We start from the raw sequence: 24,960 nt of genomic DNA, 5'->3' as shown, positions 1-24,960 counted from the left end.
TAAATCGTAAATAAAAACAAAATACATCCATCCACCCATTTTCTACCGCTTATTCCCTTCGGGGTCGCGGGGGGGTGCTGGAGCCTATCTCAGCTACAATCAGGCGGTAGGCGGGGTACACCCTGGACAAGTCGCCACCTCATCGCAGGGCCAACACAGATAGACGGAGAACATTCACACTCACATTCACACAATAGGGCCAATTTAGTGTTGCCAATCAACCTATCCCCAGGTGCATGTAGAATACAATGATTTGCAAATCCTTTTCAACCTATAATCAATTGAATATAGGTTGAAAAGGAATATATAAGGTTTTGAATCATCATTTGAATCATTGTTTTGAATCATCATTTGTCCCAAAGAAGTAGGCGTATCTCATTAAATCTGCCATGATTAGCAGTGTTGTTGTAGGGAAAAGCGAACTTTGCGATGCAAATTATGAACATATTACATGTTATTATGAATGTGCCTGTTACTACGTTACATAGTACTTCTGTGTATCAGTAGCTGACTTTTGCTAGCGTTTATTTATGAGTTAGAATGCATAAAGAAAGAAACACATTTGTGTTCTTGTCTTACATAGGGATTGTGAATGATAGGCAGCAGTTTAAAAAAAAGTGCAGTTCCCCTTAAATGCCAATGTTTTATGAACTTGGTTTTTTTTTTTTTTTTTACTTTTGGAGACTTGCCAGTCGATTGTTTCAGGCGTTTTTGCAACATGTATCATAATATGTACTTGTTCTACAGTGATCCAATAACGATATCGATCTAAAAAAAAAGTGTTTGGAATTAACTAAACATACTATTTTTGGCTGATGCCAGTGTTCTAAATAAAACTATGATCTGTGTTCTTCGCACAAATATGTCGTTGTCAAACAAAGTTAAGGAACTGGGTTGTTAATCGCTGCCAATATGGTAACTGAAGGCGGGAGGGGCCCACTTTCTGTGCACGTAAGATGGGCTCAATTGAAGCGTGACACACACACACACGCACGCACGCATGCACGCACACACACACACACACACACACACACACACACACACACACACACACACACACACACACACACATACACACCAGGCCTTCAAACCCCCAGTGGTACTGAAGCTGCCAACAAATCATTTACATAATCACTTCTTGTTAGATCTTGGGCTTCCATGTTTTCGTAAAATATGCTGAACCTCTTCACACATAGGCAGCACACACACACACACACACACACACACACACACACACACACACACACACACACACACACACACACACACGTGTACAAGTCATACACACAATGCTTAGGTCATGTTGGGGTCACAAAGAAATTGGCTGAGGGCAGCAGGCCTCACAGCTCCTACTAGCTTATGGGGCAAATTAATTATCCGTCCATGCGACACACTAAAGGCAACACATTACTGATGCAGTATCACACTTAATATTACTAAATATAATTGTGCAAGTTACTTTCTCTGCCTGGGAGCTTACTGTAGGTCACTGGTGGAAGACACAACCCAAGTTGAAAAGTCCACAATGGTGGAAACATTTTAACTAGTCAACAGAGTGTTATTTTTTTACAGCAGCTCAAACTTTTTTTATGGCACGCATTCACAATACTATGTAATCTTGGATATACTTTAGAGTAGTCAGTGCACAGCTTGTCCTTTAATAGTCCTTTAATGTAGATTTACTGTAGAACACAGCCATTACTGTCAGAATAGTTGGCAACGCACGTGAGTACCAGGATGATTGTATCGTTTCTACTTGTCAAGCACAAGTGGGCCCCTGGGCATTTATTAAGCTTTTTCTGTTATTCAAATATGTAAGTTATAAAAAATTGGTGTCATAAATATTAAAACAAAATAAATTAATGAAGCATGTCCAAGACTACCTACAGCCAATATTAGAAATACCAAATATTTAATTTGAACGCTTCACTTCATTTAACACAGATGTCATAAAGTCATCAAGGCTCACCTTTAAGCATTCACACACACACACACACACACACACACACACACACACACACACACACACACACACACACACACACACACACACACACACACACACACACACACACACACACACACACACACACACACACACACACCAGCATTTTAAAACAATGATGAGGTGATAGAAGAACATGAAAATATAATAAATCTATTTGTGGCAGCCTCATGTACAAGTTTCACTTTTGCATCTCATTGCCCACAACTGTGATGCGTTCAAGGACCCTCGAATAAAGTTAGTAACAGAGGCTTTACTAGATTTTGAAGCTAGGGTAGACCTAACTCCCAAAAGATACACTAATATAGGTATTATTATGATGCATATGCATATCCACTGATGATAATATTTTATGTGTATCAGCTAATTTCTTCTTTACACTCTAAAGTAAAGGAAAACCTGACATTTTTATACTAATATTTAGGTGAATAAGGACAGGTTATATGATTATTTAAATTCATATTCTGGCCACTTTGGACTGAATTTATTGGCACTTTTTTTTAAGTACAACAAAATGATTTAATGGGGTTTATGTAGATATGTTCAAGATCAGTGATTCTTAAACTGTGGTAAGTGTAGCACTCGTTGTACGTGGGCTCCATGTAGTGGTTGAATTAAATATTCAAACACAGTATTAATATTTAAACTGTGTGTAATGTTACAGTGTCCAAAAATATGAAATATACTTGTTAAAAAAAACTCTGCCTTGTTTTTAATGAATGCTTAGGCCTACTGCCTTGCTGTATTTTATGTTTGGTCATTATGTTGGTACTTGGTGAGCCAAGTGTTTTCTGAGCTGATACTTGGTGAAAAAAGTTTGAGGACCACTATTCTAGATACACTATATTGCCAAAAGTATTTGGCCGCCTGCCTTTACTCAGAAATGAACTTGAAGTGCCATCCCATGGAATTGTCCAAAATGTTTTGGTATCCTGGAGCATTCAAAGTTTCTTTCACTGGAACTAAGGGGACAAGCCCAACTCCTGAAAAACCAACCCCACACCATAATTCCTCCTCCACCAAATTTCACACACGGCACAATGCAGTCTGAAATGTAGCGTTCTCCTGGCAACCTCCAAACCCAGACTCGTCCATCAGATTGCCAGATGGAAAAGTGTGATTCATCACTCCAGAGAATGCGTCTCCACTGCTCTAGAGTCTAGTGGCGACGTGCTTTACACCACTGCATCCGACGCTTTGCATTGGACTTGGTGATGTATGGCTTAGATGCAGCTGTTGGCCATGGAAATCCATTCCATGAAGCTCTCTGCGTACTGTAAGTGGGCTAATTGGAAGGTCACATGAAGTTTGGATCTCTGTAGCAACTGACTGTGCAGAAAGTCGGCGACCTCTTTGCACTATGCGCTTCAGCATCCGCTAACCCCTCTCTGTCAGTTTACGTGGCCTACCACTCTGTGGCTGAGTTGCTGTTGTTCCCAAACTCTTCCATTTTATTATAATAAAGCCGACAGTTGACTTGGGAATATTTAGGAGTGAGGAAATTTCACGACTGGACTTGTTGCACAGGTGGCATCCTATGACAGTTCCACGCTGGAAATCACTGAGAGCGGCCCATTCTTTCACAAATGTTTGTAGAAACAGTCTCCATGCCAAAGTGCTTGATTATATACACCAACTGATTAGGATGGTGTGGCCAAATACTTTTGGCAATATAGTGTATGTTAATCGCATCTTGAAAAAGTAACATTGTCTGAGGCTGCATGAGTGCTGTCAAAAACCAGAGAGCTACAGTTCAGAGGTAAATGAATTCTAACCATGATTAACATTCAGAATAAGGCAATTGTAGGGTAACATGTCGATAAAGGAAGTTGCAATCAGAACATTTTAAATATAAAAATATAATTTATTAATTAAAGTTCTTTAAATTAATCATTATATTAAATCAAGGTACAATTACATTGTAGTAATACTTTTATTTCAATTAATTGTATGTGTATATTAGCTGGCATCTTTTGTTACATTCTGTCCACTCGGTGCTGAGTCATCAAGAGCAGGGAAACTCCCGACGCAGTGCAGCCGCTGTCATTCAGGCCCTGACACGGGAGTGGGAAACGGGTTGGTTGGGGGGGGTGGAGACAGTTGGCAGCTCGGGGGCCTGGGGCCAACCCCCGACCATATGGCAGACGCTGTACGCGGCTGTGTCAAGACTCTGCCATGTTTTAACGACCAATTAGGCTCATTAGGCTTTGATTAGAGACGGCAAAGCCTGAGGGAGCCATGGAGGGGTGGGGGGGGGGGGTGGGGGGGTGCAGTGATGACTTATCATAGGTAGAGGATGGTGGGGAATATGAATGTGTATTATCGTGCATGTACTGGAACAGGTGTTTTTTTCCGTTTAAATACTGTGCATTAAAACAAGTTGCTGTTGACGTCCCTCCATAATTCTCAATAAAGCCTAAATCATCAAATACAGCCATAACAACATCTGCGTGTGCATGTTGTTCTTAACGCCAGTGTTTATCGCACTGTTTTGATGTTTTACTCCATCACTGACCTACTATTAGTCTGTTTTGACTCAAGAACTTGCTAACTGCCAATCATTTTGAGGCATTCAGCAGAGGACGGTGTGTGCGTGTGTGTGTGTGTGTGTGTGTGTGTGTGTGTGTGTGTGTGTGTGTGTGTGTGTGTGTGTGTGTGTGTGTGTGTGTGTGTGTGTGTGTGTGTGTGTGTGTGTGTGTGTGTGTGTGTGTGTGTGCGAGTGAGATGTTGGAGGGATTAGAGCGCTAATGATAATTCTACATATGGTGGCTGGATAAACCTGCCTTTGCGGCGAGATCATAAACCCAATCTGAGAAACATAATCCTTTTGCCAGATGAGGAAATAATTCCAAATATTATGCAGAAGGGAAAGATGGTGCTGATGAGGATGACGAGGATGCACAAGCGTGTTTACCACAAGTGTGTACACATCGACAGTGTCTTTTTATGCATTACAGTATATATCATATACAGTGTATTGATATTTGTGTATTTTAGCAGCCTGGCTAGTTTGTATTCCTTTTGCCCCTCTTTTGGTTGTTATTAGTGTGTGAAGTCACCCTGCACTAATCCGACAGTGTTGTTATTGAGCTCAGGGCCATGGAAATGGACAGTGTGTAAGACATGCAGAGTGCATCTAAGCCAGATTAGCACTGAAACACCCCCACAAACACTGGGGCCATATTCAAATTCATATTCATATCTGTGTTCTGCTCAATAGGGCTGTTTTGCCGTCGTGTGCTAATAGCACAAAAGCAAAATGCACAGCTGGGAGAGAGGACAAAAGGTAAGCGATGTCAGAGAGGGAATGAAAAAGAAAGGATCTGGTTGCAAAAAAACATGAATGGAACTTGTAGGTGCTCATAGAAAATTACAGAGTAGGTTGGGGGAGAGAGAGAAAGTAGATCCAGTGTTTGACATTTCACCTTGCTCAGTTGATAAGGGGTGTCACCCTCGGGTCCTCAGGGCTTTGACTGCTGTCTGCAGCCATCAGCCCTCCCCTGCACAGGAAACTATTGATCAACAACACGGGGCTGCTTTAACTTGTGTGTATGTGTGGCTGTTAGGTAGAGAGAAAAAAAATGTCGCTATCTGTACCTGCCTGTTTGTTTTTTCCTGCTCCGTTTCAGCCACTTCGTTAGGTACACCTGCCTGAGAGCACACACAAGAGCTGTGTTAGATATGGTTGCATTAAAAAGGTCCCCCTACAATGCAAAAGTTACTTTTTTTTTAAATAATGTTCTAACAGTAACATACACTATATTGCCAAAAGTATTTGGCCACCTGCCTTGACTCACATATGAACTTGAAGTGCCATCCCATTCCTAACCCATAGGGTTCAATATGATGTCGGTCCACCTTTCGCAGCTATTACAGCTTCAACTCTTCTGGGAAGGCTGTCCACAAGGTTGCAGAGTGTGTTTACAGGATTTTTTTACTTCCAAAACCGCATTGGTGAGGTCACACACTGATGTTGGTCGAGAAGGCCTGGCTCTCACTCTCCGTTGTAATCCATCCCAAAGGTGTTCTATCGGGTTCAGGTCAGGACTCTGTGCAGGCCAGTCAAGTTCATCCACGCCAGACTCTGTCATCCATGTCTTTATGGACCTTGCTTTGTGCACTGGTGCACAGTCATGTTGGAAGAGGAAGGGGCCCGCTCCAAACTGTTCCCACAAGGTTGGGAGCATGGAATTGTCCAAAATGTTTTGATATCCTGGAGCATTCAAAGTTCCTCTCACTGGAACTAAGGCACTCTTACACCACAATTCCTCCTCCACCAAATTTCACACTCGGCACAATGCAGTCCGAAATGTAGCGTCCTCATGGCAACCTCCAAACCCAGACTCGTCCATCAGATTGCCAGATGAAAAAGTGTGATTCATCACTCCAGAGAACGTGTCTCTACTACTCTAGAGTCCAGTGGCGACGTGGTTTACACCACTGCATCCGACGCTTTGCATTGGACTTGGTGATGTATGGCTTAGATAAAGCTGCTCGGCCATGGAAACCCATTCCATGAAGCTCTCTGCATACTGTATGTGGGCTAGTTGGAAGGTCACATGAAGTTTGGAGCTCTGTAGCAACTGACTGTGCAGAAAGTCGGCGACCTCTTTGCACTATGCGCTTCAGCATCCGCTGACCCCTCTCTGTCAGTTTACGTGGCCTACCCATTCATGGCTGACTTGCTGTTGTTCCCAAACTCTTCCATTTTCTTATAATAAAGACGACAGTTGACTTTGGAATATTTAGGAGCGAGGACATTTCACGACTGGATTTGTTGCACAGGTGGCATCCTATGACAGTTCCACGCTGGAAATCACTGAGCTCCTAAGAGCGACCCATTCTTTCACAAATGTTTGTAGAAACAGTCTCCATGCCTAAGTGCTTGATTTTATACACCTGTGGCCGGCCAAGTGATTAGAACACCTGATTCTGATCATTTGGATGGGTAGCCAAATACTTTTGGCAATATAGTGTATGTCCAAAACACCCCCATATGAGCTCCCATTTCATGTGTTATGACCTGAGGGTCAAACATGTTTAAGATGCACAAAATTCAGGTCAACATAATTTTTTTAGTTATACACGGTTTATTTTATTTATAAACTAGAACCCCCCCAACAAAGCTCCTGTGTCCCTAAGCGTCAACAAATAAGAGTGACATGATCAAGCCAATCCTTTTACCAAACGTAAAAAAATATATGTCTTCCTAGGCCTGGGCCGAGAATACATTTTGCTGGAGGTCAAATGTCCTGCAAATTATTGCCCAAAAAAACCCAAAACAATATTATTGCCAACATTATTTTTCAAGCCAAATTAAGCACTAATGTAATCATGATATATAATGTACGGCTGTCAAGTGATTACATTTTTTATCAGATAAATCACACTCTTCAACTGTGATTAATCATTATTAATCACAGGTTAATATTTACTTGCATAAATCAAATTTGCTGTAGAAAATATCCCAATATTTGGATAAAAATGCAATTTAGTAGTCAGAATGTCATACAGGAACGTTTTTAAATGTTTTACCGTACTGCAAGTCATTGATTTGCTAAAGATTTGGTTACAGTAAGTATAGTAAGAATTGCGTACACTTGTAATAAAATAATAGTATTTATTTAACAAATGGAAATGGAACATAAAAATGTTTAGAACGCGCAAATCCTAACATTAGGAATGTAATAACCTACTCAGTGGCCTAGTGGTTAGAGTGCCCGCCCTGAGATCGGTAGGTCGTGAGTTCAAACCCCGGCCGAGTCATACCAAAGACTATAAAAATGGGACCTATTACCTCCCTGCTTGGCACTCAGCATCAAGGGTTGGAATTGGGGGTTAAATCACCAGAAATGATTCCCGGGCGCGGCGCCGCTGCTGCCCACTGCTCCCCTCACCTCCCAGGGGGTGAACAAGGGGATGGGTCAAATGCAGAGGACAAATTTCACCACACCTAGTGTGTGTGTGACAATCATTGGTACTTTAGCTTAATAAGAACTGCTATGATACAGTGTTACATTATTTACAGTACATACACAAAGTTGTATACATGAACTGTTGGTAATTTGGAGTGCATAACTTGGAGAAATTATATTCTAACTATTATGCTCAAAAACATTTGTAACTATTTTCTTTTCCATCATTGAAATGTAATGTGTACATTTTATCATATAGGTCTATTATTTTTCAGACAAGTATGACCAAACAAAAATATCACTGATCTATAGTTTGAAATGAAGACATGAAATGAAAATGTTTCTCACATAGCTGTCTTTTTTGCATGTTAGCTTAAAAAAATGACAAATCTGGTCCTTTGGGTTGTCCAAATGTGCAATTAATAGCTGAACAGTGTACAAAGACATCATTAAAGTGCACTGTACAGGTACTGTATATACAGTACGTATTGGTGGGTAGGCTTCAGCTCAGCTCTCTACTCCAAAACTACAAAAGTAGATAGTTTTTAAGTCTCAGGGCTTTCAATCAATTGCAACTAGACTGTTTGGTTTGTCTTAGAAGACGTTTCGCCGCTCATCCGAGTAGGCTTCATCAGTTCATGCTCATAGACTTAGATTGGTCAGATCTAGTCTAGCGGCTAGTGCCAAAACCCCAAATATTTTTACTCCAAAACCATATGCCGCTAGGTGACATCATACGCAAATACGGTGTTAGCTTTCACTGTTATGCTGATGACACCCAACTCTACATGCCCCTAAAGCTGACCAACACGCCGGATTGTAGTCTGCTGGAGGCGTGTCTTAATGAAATTAAACAATGGATGTCCGCTAACTTTTTGCAACTCAACGCTAAGAAAACGGAAATGCTGATTATCGGTCCTGCTCAACACCGACATCTATTTAATAATACCATCTTAACATTTGACAACCAAACAATTAAACAAGGCGACTCGGTAAAGAATCTAGGTATTATCTTCGACCCAACTCTCTCGTTTGAGTCACACATTAAGAGTGTTACTAAAACGGCCTTCTTTCATCTCCGTAATATCGCTAAAATTCGTTCCATTTTGTCCACAAATGATGCTGAGATAATTATCCATGCGTTCGTTACATCTCGTCTCGATTACTGTAACGTTTTATTTTCGGGCCTCCCTATGTCTAGCATTAAAAGATTACAGATGGTACAAAATGCGGCTGCTAGACTTTTGACAAAAACAAGAAAGTTTGATCATATTACGCCTATACTGGCTCACTTGCACTGGCTTCCTGTGCACCTAAGAAGCGACTTTAAGGTTTTACTACTTACGTATAAAATACTACACGGTCAAGCTCCTGCCTATCTTGCCGATTGTATTGTACCATATGTCCCGGCAAGAAATCTGCGTTCAAAGAACTCCGGCTTATTAGTGATTCCCAGAGCCCAAAAAAAGTCTACGGGCTATAGAGCGTTTTCTATTCGGGCTCCAATACTATGGAATGCCCTCCCGGTAAAAGTTAGAGATGCTACCTCAGTAGAAGCATTTAAGTCTCATCTTAAAACTCATTTGTATACTCTAGCCTTTAAATAGACTCCCTTTTTAGACCAGTTGATCTGCCGTTTCTTTTCTTTTCTTTTCTACTCTGCTCCCAACCCGGGGTGGACCGCTAGCCTGTTCATCGGATGGGGACATCTCTACGCTGCTGACCCGTCTCCGCTCGGGATGGTTCCTGCTGGCCCCACCATGGACTGGACTTTCGCTGATGTGTTGGACTTTCACAATATTATGTCAGACCCACTCGACATCCATTGCTTTCGGTCTCCCCTAGAGGGGCGGGGGTTACCCACATATGCGGTCCTCTCCAAGGTTTCTCATAGTCATTCACATTGACGTCCCACTGGGGTGAGTTTTCCTTGCCCGTATGTGGGCTCTGTACCGAGGATGTCGTTGTGGCTTGTACAGCCCTTTGAGACACTTGTGATTTAGGGCTATATAAATAAACATTGATTGATTGATGATTGATATGTATCAGGTCTATCTGAAAAACTCAGAATAATTTTTAACCAACCCAACATCCCAGTACACTTCAAACCAGGCAACACCCAGAGACAAAGACTTGTGCATCCTGAAGACCAGACACCCCACACCCACAAAAACAATCTGGTGTATGCTATCCAGTGTTATGATGAATGCACTGATTCATATTTTGGGGAAACAAAACGACCACTACGCCAACACATGGCACAGTATAGACAGGCAAACTCTCCAGGCCAAAACTCAGCTGTCTACCTGCACCTCAGGGAGAAACAGCACTCCTTTGAGAACAAACATGTACACATTCTGGACAGGGAGGACGGATGGTACGAAAGAGGAGTGAGAGAAGCCATCTATGTCAGGGTTGAAAAACCATCCCTGAACAGAGGAGGTGGTCTGCGACACCACCTGTCTCCCGCATACAACACTGTCCTTTCAACCATTCCTAAAAAACTCTGCAATTTAGCCTCCAACAAATAACAGGAGTTAAAAACATTCTGGTCACAGAAGGTGACAAGAATGCCATTTGTGCCATTTGTTTAAAACTGAATGGAATGCTTATATGGGGGACTTTGACTATTTTGGACTGATAGTAGTCGATCCACAGCAATCGTTCTGCCACGTAAACTGTATTGAATACTAAAATGGTCCATGTACTTTTTGATGTACAGCACTGTTCTATTTTCAAGCAGGGATGGGTACCTTTCACATTTGAATAAATACCTGTACTCCACGGTACCAATTTGTTGTACTTTGGTTTGTGTTCATTGATAATAAAATCCTATTTTTTTAAATGAATTTAATTTAACTTGAATGTGCTTGTCCTATCTTTTGTTGAGTCCTACAGAGTTTTTGGAGAACATTACTTGCCCCACATTTCACAACAAACTGTTGAAACGTCAACATTAGTTCTGGGTAAAATAATCATTTTGATCGACAATATCAAATATGTATCAATATTACATTTTGTAATATTGATACAAAAGGCAGCACAAGTGAAGCAGAATGAGTCATACCGGCCAGTCAAGGACGTTAAAATAATATTTAAACGGCGGAGATGTATCCATTAGAATATGGAGAAACTGCTAACTGGCATAATCTGGCAGCTCTGCTGCCACCTGTCTGTATTTTGTTGCAATGTCTGGTGTTTGGGTCACACACCTTCATGCACACCTGATACTAATTTCCTCCTGACTACTTAAGCTGTCTTCACTCGGTGCCAGTAAATTCCTGATGGTTCACCCTTCCAATCGTGTTCATTATTTCTGCTTTGGCTCCACTCACGCTTCTCGTTCTTGGGGCACTGACTCGGCGCTGCCGTGTAGTGGTAACTGTTGTACCGCACCTTGTGTGTGCATCCTTAGTTATTTTTTCCTGACTACTTAAGCTCTCTTCACTCGGCGCCAGTAAATTCCTGATAGTTCACCCTTCCATTCATAAATAAATGATAAATGGGTTATACTTGTATAGCGCTTTTCTACCTTCAAGGTACTCAAAGCGCTTTGACAGTATTTCCACGTTCATCATTTCTGCTTTGGCTCCACTCACGCTTCTCGTTCTTGGGGCTCTTGATCCGGCGCTACCGTGTAGTGTTAACTGTTTCCTCTCCACACGTTTGGATGCAATTTCTGTTGTACCACGCCTTTTGTGTGCATCCTTAGTTGTTTTTCCTTGCTCCTTTTTGAGTGTGCTTTTTGTTATTATTCTCATTTCTGCTCTGTGTTGGGGTCCTACTCCAGTAGAGCCGTCCGTGACATCTGATGGTGTGTACCGTAGAAGTCCACTCTCCAAGTTAAATGCTATGTCCACTCTCCAAGTTAAATGCTATACATTACATTACTTCATAAAACTACTATAGTAGTTTTTTATACAATATCTGTATCTAGAAATTTGTTTTGCTTCTGAAATAGTTTTATTAGACTTGGACTTAGACAATTTGTATTGATCCACAAGGGAAATTGTTCCACACAGTAGCTCAGTTACAAAGGATGGAAAGTGTAAGGATGGAAAGGATAATGCAGGTATAAAGTAGACTAAAAATGTACCGTAGTAGCAATATAAAATACAACATATAGGTAATATTTACATATTATATATACAGTATATAATATATACTGATATATTATATTATTATATTATATTATGTTTGTATATAACATTTCCAATATATAACAATTACCATGTACAAAACTACAGTGTATGTAACAGCTGCAGCAAAAAAAAAAGGGCAGCATAAAATAGAGAGTAGATCCAACAGAAAATATACATTATAAACAAAGAGAGGTAGCTAACATAGATATTGGGGGGACATTGATTAGAGATAGGACTATTTTAGGTTACGAGGTCCATCACAGACCAAGCCAACTTGAGATACAGTCAGAAGGGGATTCATAGGGTTTACACTAAGCCTAACCTTTGCGGATTACCTGACACATGAAATGTGACGACAGTGTTGAATTATTAAAAAATGTGTTTTGTGGCAATTGCAACTTTGACCACAACGTCAGTTGCTATGTAGAGTGGAGCTTTCCATCATTTTCAGCAGACTACATTGCAAAACGATTAACCTCCATTGTAATGATACCACGTACAATAGCGTATCTAGTCGATACTACTATGATTACATCAATATTTTTTAACATCACAAAATCTTATTTCGTTTTTTTTAAATGCATATTATGTTTATAAACTCAGGAAATATGTCCCTGGATACATGAGGACTTTGAATATGACCAATGTATGATCCTGATACTTGGTATCGGATTGATACCCAAATGTGTGGTATCAGCCAAAACTAATGTAAAGTATCAAACAACAGAAGAATAAGTGATTATGACATTTTAACAGAAGCGTAGATAGAACATGTTAAAAGAGAAAGTAAGCAGATATTAACAGTAAATGAACAAGTAGATTAATAATAATTTTTTACAGTTTGTCCCTCATAATGTTGACCAAATAAAAGAATGATAAATGACACAATATGTTACTGCATATGTCAGCAGCTAAATTAGGAGTCTTTGTTTGTTTACTTACTACTAAAAGACAAGTTGTCTAGTATGTTCACTATTTTATTTAAGGACAAAATTGCAATAAGAAACATATGTTTAATGTACCCTAAGATTTTTTTTTGCAAATAAAGCCAATAAAGACATTTTTTGTGGTCCCCTTTATTTAGAAAAGTACCGAAAAGTACGGAAATACTTTTGGTACCGGTACCAAAATATTGGTATCGCGACAATACTAATACACACACACCGAGCACCCACTGGCAGAAATGAAGATCGGCGCCTATGCTACCGTATATCCGTATTTCTCCATTCCTTCAAACCATACCAAATTCTACATAAATCCTCTCAAGTTACTCTCAACGAGGGCCAAATACATTGTTTAAGTCTCCTGCCGGTTCATTCGGAGGACATTTAGTTGTCACAGAGGTTGAATTATGAGTACACAAACCCCAATACTAGGGGGAAATAAACCATGCACCTGCACCAGCATTAAAAATTATTCCCGAGTAGGACGCGAGCGAGGGCCTCCGTTGCTTCCAATCTGCATGCATCGTGTAGCTCGGGGACAACGGAGGGAGGCTAAATAAAATGTGGGCTAGCACAGATTCATGTTAAAAATGACACAATTAGTTCAACTCTGAAGTGTGCGTTAGTCACGCATGGCTTCCCTTCTTAGACTCACATGAGGTGATCAGACAGGCAAATACTCCCAGGGCCTTGACGGTCAAATAAAACACGCACACACACGAACACACCTAATACAGTAGCACGAAAAGCAATCGCATGCTCCTCATGTAAACAGGACTAAAAGCTTCACACTGTAATTTGTGTTTTTTTTAAAGGTAAAAAAAAATAAAAAAAATCCCTGCACACTAAACATCCAATGAAAATTATTCAGTAAATCATTCTGAGGAAAACACGCTCTAATTCTAAAGCCCTTCGCGCTGAAAAATTGATCTTTATTTTTTGGGGGCAATCCGCTTTGAAACAAAAGGGAAAAGAAAGTTAATATGCAGGAAATGAAGAAAAATGAAAAGTATGGTGCACAGAGCACTTTGAGCCGGCACTTTCAAAGCCAGGCGGAAAAAGAGCGTTTGAATTTAGCACCCCTCAAGAGATGGCGGAGGGGAAAGGCAGGGCCCTGATTTTATTAATTTCATCTGTAGTTATGTTTCTCCTGAATAAAACATTAATACTCGCAGGAATAAGGGAATAACAGAGCGTGAAAGAAAGACAGCTGCTTCTCTTTTAATTAGCAGGCACAACCCACTGTGGCGCTCTCCAGCCGTCCCAGCAAACCAGCTTTGTATCAAGTGTTTCTCTGTCAATCACGCCGTCTTCACGCCTTGTCTGCAAGCAAACTCCAAATCATAAAGTTGCACGCTATAAACAGCCCTAAAGAGAATTATGAAGGAGTGTTTTGTTGGTCATGTTTCAGCTAATACGCAATTATTCTGGTCACTTCCTCCATCTCTTAAAAAGTGAAACTGGGTGTGGACTTACATCATTGCATTTTTGTTTTTTACATTGGTGCCATATTATCCCCACTCCACAGATGTGTGCAGGCTGCTCAGTCACACAGTACTACTTTCCTCACAATTTAGGTTGTTAACAGAAATTGGGAAAAAGTAAGTGTGTGTTGTAGGTGAAAGCAAGGAAATATTTAATTGTTTTAAAATGATATTCTGGAATAAAATGAAATATAACATATTTTACATCCCGAAAACTATGTTTGTACAAATAAAGTGTTTTGATATTTTAATATTTTCAAAGTAATCGTATTGATAAAATTATAAAATAATATAAGACTATTAATTCTAAATTTGCAATAATATATACATCAATATTAAAAATAACTATATAAAATAATCTTAAATATTTAGTTGTTTTAACACTATATTACCGGGATTTAATGATTGGCAAGAATAAATCACATGATTTATTCAGACCAAATATGGTTCCTTGTCCTATAAAAGAGCTAATTAGGTGACAAAGAATGTATTCAAATACATTAATAATTTATTAGATGTGCTTTACCTTATGTAATGATTATATATAGTGTAATAATAATATAGAGGAAGTATACCAAATATGGTTCCTTGTCCTATAAAATATATAATTAGGTGACAAAGGATGTATTCAAATACATCCATCCATCCATTTTCTACCGCTTGTCCCTTTTTGGGGTCGCTGGAGCCTATCTCAGCTGCATTCGGGCGGAAGGCGGGGTACACCCTGGACAAGTCGCCATCTCATCACAGGGCCGTATGCAAATGCATTAATACTTTATTAGATGTACTTTAACTTATGTAATCATTATATATAGTGTAATAATAATATAGAGTAAGTAAAAAAGATTTGTTAGAAATATACATAATGAATCAACAATTTTGAAATGTAATGACTTAGTGCATTTGCATGTATCATTTTGCAACTACTATGCATGTTTAAAATAAATTTGACTTAAATCTTAATTAAACTATTATAATACCAAGTTTCAGCAAGGACACTATTTGTTGCTTTATAAAATTATAATATTCTGTAATTAGATAAAAAAAGATAATACATACTGTTTTTAAAAATGTTTAATGGATTACAATTTTAAGTAATCATATCAATAGTAGTTCATATATCATTTTGGTTGTTTTAATACTATATTACCGGATTTACACATGATTTGACTAAAAATGGTCCCTCGCCTCACAAAGGGCTAATACAATGGCAAAGGATGTATTCAAATAATGTATTGAATTAATGGTACGGTGGAAGGGGTTCATTCTGAGACCACCATGAATAGTGAAATGTCACTAGTAAATGAGACTAGGGATCGATAATGAATTTGGTACTTTTATTAGGTACCTGAGCAAATTCTGTCAGTACTACCAGGTAGCAAATCACGTAAAATCAAATGGTACCAATATTTTGATATTTTTGTTGCACGTAACATCACGTCCGGTTGCAGATTCGGCACCGGCTAAAGCACTTGGCCGTCAAACATGGGTATTCGTAGCGGACTGCCTCTAAGTAGACTTCTGAACCTGGAAAAAAACTCGAAATCAAGTGTGGGGAAAAAGTTGATTGTTATAGTCCATATATTCTTTTTTATTACCATTCTAATTGGAAGGTCAATAACTTAAAAACATCCAAAACAAGCAATAAAAAACATAAATAAGATGGACTCTGAATCTATGCTAGTAAAAATTACAAAATTACAAAATTTTACATACCAAAAAAGCAAACATGCCTGAGAGACAGCACTCAAAAGTAGCTCGCTTGATGCTAATTTACATTGGATACGCCATGTACATGCTAGTGATTAGCATTAGCGATTTTACATGACAATTTCAAAACCTCCGAATTTGAAAATTAAAACTGCAAAACTACATGGTAAAAAACAGAAATTACCCTCAGTATCGTATGAAGCACGTAGTTCAAAAGTATATTTACATACATACATATATAAAAATATATATGTATATATATATTTCCCTTCTTCAAAATCCCCTGACGAGCAGGGAAAGCTGCGAAACAGGCTTGTAGGGATGAAATAGCCTCTGGGTTTTTTCCTGACCTAACGTATATTCCGCTCTACCCCAGTATTGAGCACTGTATAATGAATAAACCACAGAAACCTTGACTATATATATATATATATATATATATATATATATATATATATATATATATAAATGATAAATGGGTTATACTTGTATAGCGCTTTTCTACCTTCAAGGTACTCAAAGCGCTTTGACAGTATTTCCACATTCACCCATTCACACACACATTCACACACTGATGGCGGGAGCTGCCATGCAAGGCGCTAACCAGCAGCCATCAGGAGCAAGGGTGAAGTGTCTTGCCCAAGGACACAACGGACGTGACTAGGATGGTAGAAGGTGGGGATTGAACCCCAGTAACCAGCAACCTTCCGATTGCTGGCACGGCCTCTCTACCAACTTCGCCACGCCGTCCCTATAAATCATATATATATATATATATATATATATATATATATATATATATATATATATATATATATATATATATATATATATATATATATATATATATATATATATATATATATATATATATATATATATATATGTATGTATATATATATGTATTTATATAATATATATATATATATATATATAAATATATATATATATATGTATGCAAATATATATACACTACCATTCAAAAGTTTGGGGTCACATTGAAATGTCCTTATTTTTGAAGGAAAAGCACTGTACTTTTCAATGAAGATAACTTTAAACTAGTCTTAACTTTAAAGAAATACACTCTATACATTGCTAATGTGGTAAAAGACTATTCTAGCTGCAAATGTCTGGTTTTTGGTGCAATATCTACATAGGTGTATAGAGGCCCATTTCCAGAAACTATCACTCCAGTGTTCTAATGGTACAATGTGTTTGCTCATTGGCTCAGAAGGCTAATTGATGATTAGAAAACCCTTGTGCAATCATGTTCACACATCTGAAAACAGTTTAGCTCGTTACAGAAGCTACAAAACTGACATTCCTTTGAGCAGATTGAGTTTCTGGAGCATCACATTTGTGGGGTCAATTAAATGCTCAAAATGGCCAGAAAAGATAACTTTTATCTGAAACTCGACAGTCTATTCTTGTTCTTAGAAATGAAGGCTATTCCACAAAATTGTTTGGGTGACCCCAAACTTTTGAACGGTAGTGTATATATATATATATGTATTTATATAATATGTATTGAGTATGTATGTATATGTACATATATACACACACATATACACACTTATATATATGAGGTGACATATATATATATATATATATATATATATATATATATATATATATATATATATATATATATATATATATATATATATATATATATATATATATATATATATATATATATATATATATATATATATATTTGTCGCCGAGAACCAATTATTAAGGTTTACATTGATTCTTATTTAGTATACAAATGTTTTGGTTGGCAAACCATATTGAAGAGTCAATTAAGTTCGTAGAACGAGGTTCCACTGTACAAACGTGACGGTTGTAAAAAGCAAGCAAACTGGTAAAACAAGGAAAACATTGAAGCATCAAGACAGGAAACTTAAAGTATAATGTCTTGAAAGCAGAAAATTACACATCAAAACAAATGAACAAATGGGCAGAACTGGAGTCAGCGTCTGTAACTAAACCGTAAGTAACCGCTTAAATGGGACTGAATGAAAATGTGATTTACAGTGAATACAGAAAAGTTAAACAAAAGCCGTCACTAACACCTTAACAAAAAAACAAGGTTCCAGTAGGCTAAGGAAAAACACTGGTTAACTGAAAGAAAGCCATATTGAGTGATGAATTGAACACTTGAATTGCGCAAGGTGATGATGCTGGAACTTTTGTTTGGTGCTATTCCAATGAGACTTATGAAGACGACTGCCTGAAGAAAACATGCAAATGTATACAGTCATTGCTGATATTGTGCTGAATGTCAGGCAATGGCACTGCGAGATAAATAAATACAGAAGTTTACATTAATTAGTTTACTTGTTTGAGTGTTTAATGTCATTAAGTCCATGCCTCAGAGACTGCAAGTGTCAGGGTTTGGGCTATGGTGCAGTTTCCTGAGTGGATTGTTTTCCCGAGATGCAAAAGAACTGGATTGGACATGGCTTGAAGGTAAATACATGATTTAATTCTACTATAAAAAGGTGCAAACAAAAGGCACGCACAAGGCGGAGACACAAACTTGGCTAAGGAAACAGAAAACGTCAACACATAAACTGAACTATGGTCATAAAACAAAAACACTTACGGTGACGTGAGCAGAGCAGCATGAACTATGAAATGGCATGAAACAGTAAACATGGCATGAAGCAGAATCAGAGTACAGAGTAGCATAAACAAAGTGATGACGCCAGGTCGACTACCTGGCATGTACAGGCTTAAATAGCTATGTCATGATTGACAACAGGTGCGTGAGTCTCATGAGGACAGGTGACAACTAATGGGTCGCCATGGTGACAAAACAAGGGAGTGAAAAAACAGGAACTATGGAGTTTTAACCAAACAGAACATAACTAAACAAAACATGATCATAAGACGTGACAGCAAGCTGTTATAAAAGCCAGTATTAATGGTGTGTAGGAGTATTTTTTGGTTTGTTTTTCATGATTCTATAATTGTTCCCCTTCATTATGCTTGATCTAAAAAAGAAACTCTTAGTGACTAACGCAATTTAAATTATTTAATTATTTAAACAAAAATTTAAGCCAGAAAATGTGAATTTACTATAGTTTTGTGTCATGTCTGTTATTTTATTTCTTTTCTACAAAATTAAACAACTGAATGAACTTCCTCCAAGTCTGGTGATTCCATCGTTTTTTTTCTCAAAGGATTGTAGAATAGACCGTTTTCTTTACATTGCACTTTTTATCTATAGTCATTGATTGGCTAGAAAAAAATCACATGATTATATTGTTGTTCCTTGGTTTATTAATAGCTAACATGCTGACAAAGCACTCACATATTTGAAAATGCTGCTTTTTTTTCTGCATGCAAAAATGCAGAAATTAAACATTTTGCTGCTGTCTAGTTGCGAATACTCACTGAATTGATATTTATTTATTTGTTTATTTATTTTAATTTACAGACAGACATAGTTTTGTATTTCATATATGTGCTTTTATTAAGACTTGATCACTTCACACCTCCCTCCGATCTGTTAACCCGGGAGATAGTGATAGTTAATATGTCGCCTCAGGAGGCCTCAGGGTAACATATGGAAAATAAACCACAGTAATGTTTTAAAGCAAATGCCAAATAAATCCATAAGTTCCATTTTGGTAAAGCAGACATCTTGTGGATGCTACTATTGAGCTACGGATCTTAAGAGCACTTTTCAAGGGTTGAACCATCTCCACACACAAACACACACACACACACACACACACACACACACACACACACACACACACACACACACACACACACACACACACACACACACACACACACACACACACACACACACACACACACACAAACACACGTGTGTAGTCTCCCCTGCCTAGCCCCAGGGTGCAGCCAGTCTGAGATCACACTGGCAGGTTCACTTGTAAAGCTGCAGCTTTAGGCTCCCAGACAGAGAAAAGTAGAAAAGTACACGCTTGCTGCGGCTGCTGCAGGTGGAAACACAGAGGTTGTTGCCAAAGCGAGAAGCGTCGCCGTTTGAAGCTGCGTGACAAAGTGATTGCTGACATGAAAGTGAAGCTCATATATATATATTTTCATTTTGATGTCATTAGCTTCCCTCGGCCCTTTTAGGCAGCTGGAACGTGTAAACACAATTATTTACCGCATTTTTTGTGTGTGTTTTGCCTGCCACTCACACTTTAAAACAACACATGCTATGATATTCTGGAAATACAGGCTGATATTTGGGTTTTTGATTAAGTTGAGGGAGGGGGAAAAAAAAGTTATTTTGTGGGTTCAGCTGGGGTGCTTGAAAGATAGGAAGGAAGAAAAGGGGGAAAATGGATGGGGAGTGCAGGGCGCATCGAGGGGTGAGAAAGTCCCACCAAGAGTGAAGGGCCGCAGTAATGATTGAGAGGGATTACCAGAAAAGTCAGTGGACTGGCGGAGAGGGAAGGGGAAGAAAAGTGGAGAGAAAGTAACTGTATGAAGGTCAGGTGGAGGAGGAAGTGGCTCCTGTTGTGTGTGTGTGTGTGTGTGTGTGTGTGTGTGTGTGTGTGTGTGTGTGTGTGTGTGTGTGTGTGTGTGTGTGTGTGTGTGTGTGTGTGTGTGTGTGTGTGTGTGTGTGTGTGTGTGTGTGTGTGTGTGTGTGTGTGTGTGTGTGTGTTATATCAACAATCAGTAAAGCAGTGCTGTCCATTGTGAGGCCCATAAGGTGTTGGAAAAATTAATACAAGATGTGAAATGTGAAAAAAATGAATATTTTTTACGAAGATTTGGATGCTAGAAAAATAATAATAGCTATGTAACCAAAAAAATGGATGTTTTCCTTCAAATATATTCAAATGATTAATATATCTTGACCTATATTGGGCTGAATTTTGCATGCATTGTAAATCAAAAGGCAATACACGAATGGTCACAGCATCCCTGAATTGTTCTGTTTGGGTGGAAAAAAAGCAATGTTTACTATAATAAGTGCACGTAAAATAACATCAACTAGCCAAATTAACATGAACATTTATTACCAAGTTAATATTGGAAAAAAATATTAAAATGATGTAGATATTATTTCGAAGGAAATCTTGTATTACCATGAACACCACATTAAATACAATAATATGGCATATTTTTAAGCTACTAAATGTACCATTCGGCATAACAATACTTTTAAATATTGCTCTACACAATGATTGCAAAATATATATTTTTATGTATATAAAAGACGGTGTTTTGATTAAATAATTCCAAAGTTAAATGCAAGTAATTTATTGTCCTAGCAAAAAAAGTTGAAAAAAAAATAATTTGAATGATGCTTAGCATATTTTAGCCTAATTGGGCTGGATTGTGTTTGTTTGCATGTTTAGAAAACTAAAGGCAATATAAAACCCTTTTTTTTCTGTTTGGGTGGAAAACAGTGCGATTCAGCTTCCATAAAGCAACGTTTACTATAATAAGTACGCTTAAAACAGCATAAACTAGCCAAATAACATGAAACATACATGTGTTACCAAACACTCCCCCAGCCTTAAAGCAATGTTTACTGTCATAAGTCTGCTTAAAACAATGTAAAGTAACCAAGTAATGTGAAAAATACCAAATTACTGTTAGAGAAAAACAACTAAAACAATGTATAGATTATTAAATCAATACTTTTATTACCATAAACAACATATAAATAAAAAAATAATGTATCTTTTTAAGGTAATACATTTACTAGTCGATGATTAGACATCACACATGCACCTATATGATTGTAAAGATGTTTTTTTTGTAGATCTATTTGATGTTTTGATTAATTAATTCCAACAATTTGTGCACACTTTAATCTATATTCTTAACAATAAAAATTAACAACAATGTAATAAAAAAAATAGCTAAATTTATTAAAATAAGTTTCTTATTAAAACAGGTGCAACTCCCCTGCCTTAAAGCAACATTTACTATAATAAGTACGCTTCAAACCACATAAACTAACCAAAGTAACATGAAAAAACATGTATTACAAAATTAAGTGTGACTCCCCTGCCTTGAAGCAATGTTTTCTGTAAAAGTGGGCTTAAAACAGCCAAATTAACAGGAAAAATACATTACCAAATTAATATTAGAAAAACAACTACGTTGATGTATAATTTATTTTTAAACAAATGATAGCCATTAATAGCAAAACATAAAAATTGAATGATACCAAAAAAAAAGAAAGGTTTTTGCTTTAAATTTATTCAAATGCTTAGCATAGTTTGGCCAATTTTGGGCTGGATTTTACATGCACACGAAACAAGAAGCAGTATATAAAAAAAAATCTCTGCGTCGATTAACTGTTTGGGTGGAAAAATAAGTTTAATATCATAAGTTTGCTTAAAACAGCATAGACTTGCCAAATCAACACGAAAAAAAAACATTTATTACCAAATTAGGTGCGACTCCCCTTTTTTTATGCAACAATTACTTTAAAAAGTTCCCTAAAAACACCATAATTTAGCATGTAATATATATTTATTATTGAAAAAAGGAGGAAAAATAACTCAAAGTGCTTGTCTCACCATACACACCACTACAAGGACAATAATACATTTACTAGTCTATTATTTGGCATGACAAGATGTTTAAATAGGCCTCTAAAGAATGATTTTTGATGGATTATTTCAGTTCCAAAGATAAATACACACTTGAATGTATATTTCTAACAATAGGGAAATCTGAATGATGATGCATGTCGGTCGGGCATGTTTTTTTTTGTTTTTTTCTTGCGCTTTGTCTGCTTTGTGCAGCATAAAAATAAAATATGTGTGATATGTATCATCACTGTGCAGTTGTACGGCCTACCTATGCCTCCTATTGGTCTGATGGCTGCAGTCCACTGCAATCTTTCATGAGGGGGGACGCAAGGGATGAGGGGAGACAGGAAAGGCAGATGAGAGACGGGGGGGAAGAGAAGGGAGGAATGACGGTGAGTGACAAAAAAAAGGGGGGAATCAAGGGAAAAAAGGGAAGAAAGGCTTGGGGGTTGTTTGTGTGTGTGCGTGTGTGTGTGTGTGTGGTGGTGGTGGGGGGGGTATGCAATAGGAGGAAATGGGATGGGAGGAGGCGGGGGCGGGCAGCCTTGGAGGGAGGCGGGAGATCTTATGAATGTTGACCACTGTCCCTCTACATAAATCTGCACATTAACTGCATCAAATGAGGCTCCCCGTGTTTTCTCATCTTCTCCCCCAGCATCCATCCGGCAACACACACACACACACACACACACACACACACACACACACACACACACACACACACACACACACACACACACACACACACACACACACAGCACAACACCACCCCGGTCGCCATCTTGCATCTGATTGGGCCGATGTCATTTATAATGTCTGTCCACATCAGGGGGACATGGTGGGGACCTCGGTCCTAACAACACTTTCCCCCCGTCATGCCCCGATGCCTGATGGGTAGAAACGAAGCGGGCGCCGCAGTGGAAGACGTCAGTGTCACACACGGCTAATATCCACTATGAATAATGACACACTATTACAAGTGCTCGGCTTCCGCCGCCAACATCTGGGGATTGAAAAAAACACGAGTGCCATGTTAATCTTTTCTTTTAAATTCAGTGCGGAAGGAAGTCGTTTGTAAAAAGAAAGAAATAAATTCCAGTGAGGAGATGTTGGTTTGCAGGATTGCTATGCACAGAAACATGGAACAATTGAATATAAAATATCAGTTTGACAGGAGATAATGTGTAGCAAAATATTGCATAATAAATTAACTATGTCAAATGTAATTCTATGTTAGTATTTAATTGTGGATGTGGAAATAGATAAAAGCTCATACAAAAAAATAAAGGCCAATATATCATTTGTATCCTTTAAGAAATCACTGGGACATTTACCAGATATTAATTTATAAAACATTGTTTTCATTTCTTCTTGAAATTATCTGGAAACATTTTCGAATCTACACAAACGTGTCAAAAAAACGTCCTATATTGAAAAGGCCATTTTTGATTCAATTATTACCTTAACATAATTCACCGAATTACTATATTTTTCGGACCATAGGGCGCACTGTCGATGGGCGAGTCTATTCAGGTCTATTTTCATACCAAAGGCGCACCTGATTAAAAGGCGCATTAAAGAGGTCATTTTATGTTGTTTTTTTCTATATTTAAAACACTTCCTTGTGGTCTACATAACATGTGATCAAATCAAAATCAAATCAACTTTATTTATAAAGCACATTTAAAAATGTACCACATGGGTAGCCAAATTGCTGTACAATGGGCAGGTTAAAAGATAAACGAAACGAGCAAGCACAACACAACACAAACAGAGCATGATAAAAAATAAAAAAAATAAAAACAGGTTCACAGCAGGTGCATTGTGGGACGCCATAGCAAGATGGAGATCACTCAGTGTTATAAGCCAAGGAATAAAAGTATGTTTTTAAGAGCGATTTAAAAACAGGAACAGAGGAGGCCTGTCTAACACTCAGAGGTAAGTCGTTCCAGAGCTTGGGAGCAGCAGCGGCGAAAGCTCTGTCACCTCTAAGCTTCAGCCTTGTGTCAGGGACCGTCATTAGCAGCTGATCGGCTGATCTTAGGGATCGGGGGGGTGGGGGGGGGGGGGGGGGGCAGCAGAGTTCTGCACGAGCTGCAGGCGGGTGAGGGAGGCCTGGCTAATGCCTACATACAGGACATTGCAGTAGTCAAGACGAGTCGAGATAAAGGCGTGGATTAATTTCTCAAGATCATGTCCTGACAGAAACGGT

The sequence above is a fragment of the Entelurus aequoreus genome, linkage group LG15 (genome assembly GCF_033978785.1).
Source record: "Entelurus aequoreus isolate RoL-2023_Sb linkage group LG15, RoL_Eaeq_v1.1, whole genome shotgun sequence".
NCBI classification, from domain to species: Eukaryota; Metazoa; Chordata; class Actinopteri; order Syngnathiformes; family Syngnathidae; genus Entelurus; species Entelurus aequoreus.
The sequence above is the reverse complement of the archived record's forward strand: the minus strand, read 5'-3'. Positions refer to the sequence as shown.